Consider the following 8,888-nt stretch of genomic DNA (forward strand, 5'->3'; position numbering starts at 1 on the left):
CTATATACTTCGTGACATAACTTTCTTCACTTCAGCTGCATCTACAGATTCTATTGACATTTTCGGCTGATTCATGTGACAAAATTTATGTGTGGAACGAGGATTTCTAAATAGGATAAGCCACTCATCTTGATCATACCCTGCATAATTTTGAGCCTCCTAATCCTACTAGCTGCTTTTAAACATGGAAGTATTAATTTGATCACAGTTTTTGTTTCAACAATGACAAAAGTGGCTTTTTATGGGTTGATAATATGTGAACATTTTCAGCATAGATAATATTTACAAGTAAAATATACATGTTATGAACACCAGGTTACACTTAAATATTTAATAATTCATATATCCCCGAGTATATGGGCAATCGCGTGGGCACAGGAATTTTTGGGTGGGCGCTTGCCCACCCGTGCCCACCCCTGTCGCCGTCCCTGGTCGATACTAGAAATTAATTGTAGATTTAAGTCCACTTTATGCACATATAGTCACAGATTAAATGGTGGAATGAAAAATACGTAACCTAGTTCCTGCATTTTGCACTCAAATCTTTCAGTGTAATGGAGCATTAGGAGTGACCTTCCGGTAAGGCACCCAACAGTTAACCTCACTTCCTGGTACTACACCCGAGGAAGAGAGAGAGAGAGAGAGAGAGAGAGAGAGAGAGAGAGAGAGAGAGTGTGTGTGTGTGAGTGAGAAAGAAAAAGAAAGAAGGAAACAAACATAAAGAAACTAACCTCTTCTTCTTGTCTTCCTCTCTCTATCTTTCTCCACCTCCCTCTTTCTCCCTATCTCTCTCTCTCTTTGTAGACAAAGAAAGAAAGAAAGTACTCTCAATATTTGTTTATGTACATCCTCTTTCGCTCTGTCTCTACTGTTTCTCTTTTTCTCCTTTATTTCTCTTTTTCTGCCTAAATAGAGATGGAAAGGAGAGGAAGGGAAAGTGGAAGAGAGAAAGAAGAGAGAGGGAGAGAAAAACTTCTTTTTACTCTTTCGTTCTTTCTTTTATTTTTCTCTTTCGTTTTCTCTTTTCCTCTCAGGAAGAAAGATAAAGAAAGAAAAGAAAGAACTCTCTGTTTCTTCTTCTCTCTCTCCCCCGAGAAGCGCTTTCCCCCCTCTCTCTCTCTGTGGAGTCATTCCTTCACTCTCTTGTTTCCCCCTTCCTCTTTGAGAGAAAGAAAGAAAAAGTGGCAGAGATATGAGAGGAAAAGGAATTATACTTCTCTCTCTCTCTCTCTCTCTCTCTCTCTCTCTCTTCCTTCTTTCATTTTTTCTCGATTTTTCTCTTTTTCTTTGTTTTTGTCTCCCCCATTTTCTTCTTTTTAGAAAGAAAGAGGAATAAAGAGAGAGAGAAAAAAGAAAGAAGTGAAGGAAGGAAATAGAGACTCTCTCTCTCCCTTTCTTTCTCTCTATCTCTTACTCTATTTTTCGTCTCTCTCTCTCTTATTGAAGCGCGCGCGAGAGAGAAATGCAGGAAAGAGAAAAAAGAGAGAGAGAGAGATTTCGTCTCCTTCCCTTTCTCCTCTAGTGGCCGCGGTGGCTCAGTCGGTAACGCGTCTGACTACCATGCTAAAGGTCCCGGGTTAGATCCCCGGCCGGTTCAAATCCGGGAACTTTTCTAACGATGGAAGCGGCTCCGGCGCCCACCCAGCGTCGAATAACATGGGTACCGGGGGGAAACCCTGGGGGGTAAAGGCGGTCAGGGGCGTGATGCTGATCACATCACCCCCACTCACGACCGGATCAAGAAAGTGTGGGGCGTTACCCTCACACCCCCTATACGCCTTCATGGCGTGGTGCTATGCACAGGGGAACACTTTACCTTTTCCCTTTCTTCTCTTTTCCGTTCCTCTCCTCTCTTATCTGACTCGAGGCTCTGGCACCTGGATCCAAGCTTCTGTGGAGTCGTGTTGTCCTGCGTCTTTGCGTATTGCTGACTGTCCCTTTACAGCGTCAGCTTTTAATAGGTCAGGATATTTTATCCTCAGAAACAGAATAGTTTAGTTCTTGTTAAGTACTGAATGAATGCATTAGTTTTAAAAATTGAATGATGAAGTTTATAGCATTTTTACTTTGTTAAGGGGCATGTCCTCAATTTTGTTTTAGTTAGGCTTCCGGCTTATCCCCATATTTTACGACGGGCAAGAATAAGCTACGTGCTGATGCCCATACTATAAAAATCAATCTTTGAATGTAACGCATTTTTTTACTTTTGTTATTCTGTTCGAATACTAACTAGATTGACTTTATTTTAGGGCTGAGCCGGTAAGTATCAGTTGATATTTTTGCACCGATACTAAAGTCGTTTTCACGTTCAGAAGACACAACGGCGCTTATGGAGAAACCGCACAGTGTTGCCAATACAGCGCTATCTCATGTCGCCGGGAAATGATGACCTTCCTTCACAATGAAGGTGTTACATATTTTGTATATATAATGATAATTATATGTACAGGGAGGTTATTTCAGTCGTTCACCGCCAGCGTGTCGGCCGTTCGGCGGACTCTTCATGCAACAGGTCCCGGCAAATTGCGTTCAGGAAGTCCGTAACAGAAACCGCTTGTTTTGTAATGTTTCCACTTTTCACAATTACAGTTACAATTACAATTGAAATAAGCACGTACCTTGTCGCAAGGATGCTGTGTGTGTGTGGAAAAGGTGTCCTCCCAAATACAAATATTTCTGGCACCTTATTTCTGACAGAAAATCTTAGATTAGACATCGTTACTTTATCCTCAGTTGTCGCGACAGCGCCGGCAGCTTATCGGGGGTTGGGTGAGTTGTCAGCCGCGAGAGGGCGCTTCATACTGCACGTGTCGGCAGTGATGCCAACCGTAGGGACATGTCCCTAAGCATAGGGACTTTTCACTAAATTTCGCCCGCGTAGGAACGTAGGGACAGATTTTGCCAAATGAGGGAAAACGTAGGTACTTTTTTCAATCTTGGTAAATGACATTTTATGAATTAGTTTATCTGGATACTTTAGCGAAGAGGAGAAAAAAGAACTAACTAACAAATCTCATCAGAATTTTGGAACATGTTATCGGTTACCAAAAACTTTCAAGACAAGTTCCTTTTTGAAAACATTTCCACTCTCGCGAAAATAGTGCTAACATTGCCACATTCTAAAGCGGAAACGGAAAGAATATTTTCAATGTTAAGTGATACAAAAACAAAAAAGGGAAATAAAATGGGACCATAATTGTTAAAGACTGCAGGAAATACAGCATCACCAACCAACATCTATCTCAGCACAGCAGCAGCATGTATGACTTCAAATAACATAATCAACAGTAAACGACTCAACGTTATTCATTAGGGGTGTGCGGGATCCTTTACTTTAAAAAGTCGTTAATTCTCGACGTTTTCTGCCTTGTAAGTTTCTGGAACTTATCGAAAATTGTAAGTTTTTATTCTAGAAATGCTAAAACAATCACTTAAAGTGAAAATGACTTGTAAAATTCGAGATTTCCAGTGCTTCGGGAAATTTCGAACATTTCCCGTCCCGAAAATTTTCCGACTTGGTCGGGAAATTGCAAATTTTTCAGTCCCGAATGTCGGGATTTAAAAAAATTACCGTCCCGATCCCGTCCCGACCCAAAAAATTCTGTCCCGCACACCCCTATTATTCATTAAGGCAAGAATTTACAATACCGGACCCTTCTGTAATTTCTATGCTACGTCTTATACTCACGAAATAATTATTCGTGATGATTTATCTCAAGTTAACATGTTGGGGTGAGGGGGAAAAAAATGTTAATTAACGTGTAGAAGTTGTAAAATAAGCATTTCAATTCTCGCAATGATTCTCCGTATACAAGTATGGTAGCCATATTTGTTGATATGAACAAATTACAATTAGTTACGCCGTCTACACCGTTGCCACACTGTTGATTTCATACTTGGAGAGCATGGATTGTGTAAGAATAGCGGAAGAGAACAGTAAAAAAGTTGTTAATGTTATACAGATTGTTAGGTGGAGTGTGCAGGAGGGCTAATTAATAAACTTATTCATTTCAGTATGTTGCCCAAAGAACGTGCTTACATGTGACAGCGACAATCACGATGTAGAAGAACTGATTTGATTACAGGTAAATTTGGCAACATTACATCAATCATAAAATTGCAGGATACTAAAATGGCGTCTTCGATGATGTTAAAGTGCTACGAAAAAAATATTTTTTATCGGTTCGTAATCACAATTACCGCAAAACCATTCAGGAATAGCCCCACTGAGCATTCTCGGTAAGGTTAGGTTAAGTTAGGTTAGGCAAGGCAAACATAGTTAAAATTTGGGCTCGAAAAACGGGTAGCCCAACAAACCATTGACGGATAGCCCCACGAACCATTCAGGTACAAAAAAGGTAAAGTGTTCCCCTGTGCATAGCACCACGCCATGAAGGCGTATAGGGGGTGTGAGGGTAACGCCCCACACTTTCTTGATCCGGTCGTGAGTGGGGGTGATGTGATCAGCATCACGCCCCTGACCGCCTTTACCCCCCAGGGTTTCCCCCAGGTACCCATGTTATTCGACGCTGGGTAGGCGCCGGGGCCGCTTCCAGGTACGGTTAGGTTAAGTTAGGATAGGCAAATGTAAATTCGCTCCTTCATTAATTGTGGAAGCACCGAGCAGAAAGATTTGGTAAGTAAATGTGTATATTTTATCTTCTGTTTTGTATGCTCATGAGGTGATAATTTTTTTAGTCGCTTTACTTGGCGTAGGGACATTTGGTCAGTTGTAGGGACATTTTGACTACGTCTGTAGGGACATTGCCGAAAAATGGTTAGCAACACTGTCGGCTACCAGACGTCAGTGTACGTTCATGTTCACTTCTGTTTGCGTTTATCAGTACACGTGTTGCTTATACTGTGTTATTGTAATGTGCTACTCATGGCCAGTGCTTTATTGTGTGTTAATTGTTATTCATTCATTAGTTATGTCGTTAAACAAATATAGTCTTGAACAGAGAGTTTTTATGTACGATAATTACGTGAAAACGAATTCTTGCAGAAAAGTGGTCAGGGAATTACGATAGACAGGATCTCTTGAACCTAAGAAACGTGTTGTATTGCTGTTAAAGGAGGTCATTTTCAACATCTCTTAGTTATAACACAGGAGGTTAGTGATCATCATTATTATTACTTTTAAATATCATTTTACGCTTTCGGTTTGCTTTATGCGCCGGGATGCTGTCTTCCCTTTCTGACAACTGAGGATAAAGTAACGATGTCTAATCTAAGATTTTCTGTCAGAAATAAGGTGCCAGAAATATTTGTATTTGGGAGGACACCTTTTCCACACACACACAGCATCCTTGCGACAAGGTACGTGCTTATTTCAATTGTAATTGTAACTGTAATTGTGAAAAGTGGAAACATTACAAAACAAGCGGTTTCTGTTACGGACTTCCTGAACGCAATTTGCCGGGACCTGTTGCATGAAGAGTCCGCCGAACGGCCGACACGCTGGCGGTGAACGACTGAAATAACCTCCCTGTAATTATTAATATTAATATTATACTGTGAACGTTACAGTTACCCTTTTTACTATGATCCATTGCGATCACTACACACGCGAGTGTAATGCACGAATATGACACTTCAGAAATCACTTAAAAAAGTAAAAGTCACTGAGCGCTCACACAACTGAAAACACTTTATCGAGAGAGGGAAAAAGTCTAAACAGACCAAAGCAGATCTTTCGCTCAATTAAGGGGAACCTGGCACATGGGTTACATTCAAGTTGCAACCCAAACAAACAAATGAGTTATGGCCCACGTGAACTGATAAGACGTGAATGACTCAAGCAAGGCATGTCATATTTCTATCTTGAAGCCCCATATTTTGTCACGTGTTGGAAAGCCTTTCAAAGGTTAATATGGTGTCTATGAATTTATGTGTACGTTGGAAACTGAAAGGTGATCTTCATTTCAGTATTAATGTCGACAGTAATGTAAACAAAAACAACGTGTATTTGCGACAGCACTAATGTTGCTCACAACAGCAGCATTGGAAATAATTGTCAATTATTAAATTTAAGTAATTTCAATTCTATTATAACAAACTGCATGAAGTTAATATTTTTAATGAATGGAATTAAAATAACAACTCGAAAACTTGGTGGTGATAGCCGGAATGCTGCGGTGAGCCAGCTCAAGATGGCCAGACAACGTCTCCTTACTTCGCGCGCGGTTCGGGTTAAAAAGAAACTCCAAATGCATGGAAGTGATATTTCTGGGAACCTTTGAGTGGTTATAAAAAATAATTTCATTATTTTCTCCACAACTTTGTCGCTGGAAGTTTTTACTTGGAATTACAGAACAAAAAATGGCCAGCGACGACATTTTCTACTGAACGAATATAAAAAATCTCCACATACTTTATTTGAATATTTTTTAATGCAAATATGCTTTAAAGTATTGATAAATTCTGAGTACCACCGTCATCTATGACAATTAAAAAACAGTGTCAATTTTTTTTAATAATGAATGCTTCAATTTTAAGGCATGTTTCAACGTTAGGAATGAAAACAATGTAAAAATTGTGTTTTCACAGAAAATTTGCGTTTTTAATTTATCTAAAATTATGTAAGCAAGTTACCAGTTTTTTGTGTTCACCATCGTATTCTCTACAAAATTTCCTGCAAAACTACAGGTACCGATTTTACTTAAGCTAAATTTGTAAATCCAGAAATTTCACAACAGCGCCCTTGTATTTTCCCATAAGAAAAGCATTACCCATAAGAGCCCATTGTGTCTTCTGAACGTGAAAACGACACAATTGTGTTTCCATTTCAAAGCTTCGTTCACCTTTTCCAACTTACCTTTGTTGTTGTTTTTTTTTAAAAAAATACGTACTCCCTCTGTCCCATAATTATAGTCCGGTATGCCAAAATAGTGACTTTTTATTTATGTTCTTTTGGATACTTGATCGGCCAATTTGTACTCATCCTTGAGTAATAACGTTGTATGACTCATTCCCTTGTTTCATTTTCTTCTTCTGTATACACCAATGTCACAGTTTGCCTATCGGACAATTATTATGGGACAACAAACAAAAGTGTACCGGACAATAATTATGGGACAGAGGGAGTATATGATAAATAGTTGTGCATTTGTTAAATGAACCTGTACTCAAGTTTCCGGGAACGGCAAGTGCGTGACACAAAGATCTGTACGCAGATAAGACTCGCCGCCAAGTATTTTGCAAATCGAGCATAACAATAAGTCCAATGAGGTCCCGAGAGCCAACGATGCACCTGTTGGTGTTTGCTTACATATCTCTCTTTAGTTACCACCCGCAGTTAAGTCAAAAAGGTCATCGCCTATGAAAGTGGTGGACGTGTCTCAGACATAGTACTACATAGCATTTTCCTAGAAATTCAAATACCTGGGCTAATCCCCCCTTTTCCTTTCCAACTTTAGACTTTTGTTTGTCCCGACCGGGTTTCAGCAGGCGTGTTTCAGCACAAGGAACGCGGCAGGGGAATACTTTTCTTTGAACAACAGATGATGGCAGTTAGTTTTCTGGAAAGTGTAGTGGGTTTCGATTTCCTCCCACGCCAAGCGATAGAACTATGCATTTAATTTATTTTTTTTTAGAAATCATTTGCCGAAAGTATATCGAGAGCAAAGTCACTTCGGAATATCACTGTACTGAAGTCAATCGCCTGATATAGAAGCAAGAGACTGGTAAGTTTTCATTCTCCCCTTACATTTCGTTTACTTATTATTTTCTTTGTTAAAGGACAAACAAGAAACCAGATTGGTTTCACATTACAGCTTTACTGTTAGTTGTAGACCTCGTGTCCTGGGCTGGTAATGCGCCAATTATTCTTGTGTTCACGGATGATTTAATGTTAGTTTGGGAAGAGTGATTTAGTTTTAGAGGAGGTTGAAGAGGCATGATCTCATTTTTCAACATTGGGGGAGAGGAGGACGACGACCACACGATTGCCTTGCTCTTAGCTTCACTTAATATTTCTCTATTTGAAACATCTGATCGATTGATTTTCACTTAAGAAAAATGTAAAGTTGAGATGCATCATTGCAACAGAGCATCGTTTGGTGGGTTAATTTATTCATCGCCCTCGTCAGAAATGCATACGTATAAAATGTAATAATAATAATAATTATACACACATATAATGTATATATATATAATATAACCTTTGTTATTTTAAATTTGGAATTATACAAGTATCGGTATCGGTGAGAGTATCGACATCGGTTCAAAGTGGTCTCGGCTCAGCCCTACTTTATTTTTGTTATTAAGTATAAAAACAACAAGATTTTTTGCCAGTTTTCAGGTGTGTCGATGGGCTGGTTCAACCCCCTCTTGACGCCCATGGCTCTATCTGCTTGGGTGCAGATAAGGGAATGAGAAAAACATCCAGTTTTTACAAGCGTTCTACAGATGCTTAAAGCTAGAAACGCTTCAGCTAAACAAAAAGTTAAGAATGGCGCGATCTTACGCAAGAAACGGACACTCCACTGTCATTATCTCGTGTTTGTTAGTTTTTTTAAATGCTGAGATAGTGGTTGGAAAATATTAAACGATACGTTGAGTGAAGCTATGAGTGGATCGTGCACATAATTTGCTGCCTGCGCAAGAAATAACCGTTATAAATGGTTATAATAACGTAAACATGCTAAACTAATTGAAAAAAACGTTCTCTCGTCGCTGGAAAGACCCACAGCAACTTAGAACAAACGGTGTCGCATTCCAATGGGGGGAGGGGGGTAAAATGCGCATGCATTTATTATAATTTTCTTCATAGTTATACGAATTAAGATTTTTGCTTGGGGAGGGGGGTACCCTGCCCAGTCAGTGGCGTATTTGTGATTTCATCTTGGGAAGTACTTTGGGGGGGGATGGGGTATGCAAGTGTATAT

This window comes from Lepisma saccharinum, chromosome 9, assembly GCF_977018435.1.
Source record: "Lepisma saccharinum chromosome 9, izLepSacc3.1, whole genome shotgun sequence".
NCBI classification, from domain to species: domain Eukaryota; kingdom Metazoa; phylum Arthropoda; class Insecta; order Zygentoma; family Lepismatidae; genus Lepisma; species Lepisma saccharinum.